Genomic DNA, 1,940 nt, shown 5'->3' on the forward strand with positions numbered 1-1,940 from the left:
GTATTTGGTTAATGTCTTTTATCACTTATAAAGTGTTCAACATATCATTTTTCCATCTAATGCAGGAATCATCACTCACACTTGACATGCATAATTAAACAAAGAACACAAAATACAGAATACACATTTGATGAAAATCAATCAAAAATAGTATAATCATGCAATAGTTAATACAAGAACACAAACTGCAGAAAAACAAAATTTATGAAAATCAAAGAAAAACAATATATTCATGCCTTAGGTAAACCAAGAATACAAAGTGCAAAAAAAATAGATTCGATGAAAATCAATGAAAATTAATATAAACATTCACTAACTAGTTCAAGAACACAAACTACAGAAAACAAATTTAATGAAAGTCAATGAAAAATAGTATAACTAGACAATAGTAAATACAAGAATATAAACTGTAGAAAAACGGATTTGATGAAAATCAAAGAAAAATAGTATAATCATGCATTAGTTAAACTAAGATCACAAAGTTAAAAAAAAAAACGGATTCGATGGAAATCAATGAAAAACAGTATAATCATGCATTAATTAATTCTAGAACACAAACTATAGAAAAGAAATTATGAACAAAATCAATGAAAACAGTATATTCATGCATTAGTAAAACCAAGAACACAAACTGCAGAAAACGGATTTGATGAAAATCAATGAAAAATAGTAGAATCATTCATCCGTTAAAACAAGAACACAACTGCAGAAAACAGATTTGGTGAAAATCAATGAAAAAACATTATAATCATGCATCAGTTAAACCAAGAGCACAAACGGTAGAAAACGAATTTGATGGAAATCAATGAAAAAACAGCATAATCATGCATTAGTTAAACCAAGAACACAAACTGCAGAAAACATGTATGTTTAAAGTCAAAGAAAAACAATATAATCATGCACATAACACTTCCTCCACCGTTAAACCAAGTAAACATTCCTCCTAAGCATAAAACATCTAGAAGTTCCATATGGTCTATGAAAGCTCTGAAATCCTCAATTTCAGTCCCTCTAATGCTCCGCCCCACCTATTTTCTCTCTTGCTTGCTCCTAACTATGTTGAAATCTCCCAGCACACACCAATGCTCATCCCTATTCTTCCTTTTCCACTTAACTAGATTATGCCACAACGATCTCCTTTAAACAATATTACACGAAATATAAATATTAATGAAATTAAAAGTATTTCCCTTCCAATCTATGTTCACCCCCACAAAGCCATCCCTCATGAAACTATAGTAAAGGGAAAACAAATCTCTTTTCCATAAAATAAGTGTTCCTCCTACAGCACCTTTCATACTGCTACACGACCATTCTACTTTCTTATTACCCCATAATTCAAAAACAAGACTACACTCGATAGCTTTTAATTTAGTTTCTTGTAAAAAATAGATATCAAAATTTCCTGATGTGATTAAATAATTAATCATCTTCCTCTTTGTTTTGCTACCTCCTCCTCTAATATTGTAAGATAATATTTTTATGGGGACCTCTGATTAACTGCCTCCCTTTTATCATTTCCAACTTTGTCTCTAATTTCCATCTCCTTGATAGCTTTGACTGTCTCTTCCTTCTTCACCTTGCTTGTAATACAATACAATCAAAATATCATTAAAATGAAAACTTAATAATGAACAAAGTAATTAAAGAATTATTGGAGAACTATTAAAGAACGTACTCGAGAGAATCAGGTGGACTAGTGATAGTGACATTACATTCACATACATTGAGTTCATCAACCAAACATTCTGAGAAGTAATCTAAAGGGGCTTTGCAAAGATATGTGAAAAATAGTATAATCACACAATAGTTAAACCAATAACACAAACTGCAGAAAACATATTTCAGGAAAAACAATAAAATCATGCATGAGTTAAACCAAGAACACAAACCGCAGTAAACAGATTTGATCAAATAAACTATATAATAATGCATTAGGT

The sequence above is a fragment of the Vicia villosa genome, linkage group LG2 (genome assembly GCF_029867415.1).
Source record: "Vicia villosa cultivar HV-30 ecotype Madison, WI linkage group LG2, Vvil1.0, whole genome shotgun sequence".
NCBI classification, from domain to species: domain Eukaryota; kingdom Viridiplantae; phylum Streptophyta; class Magnoliopsida; order Fabales; family Fabaceae; genus Vicia; species Vicia villosa.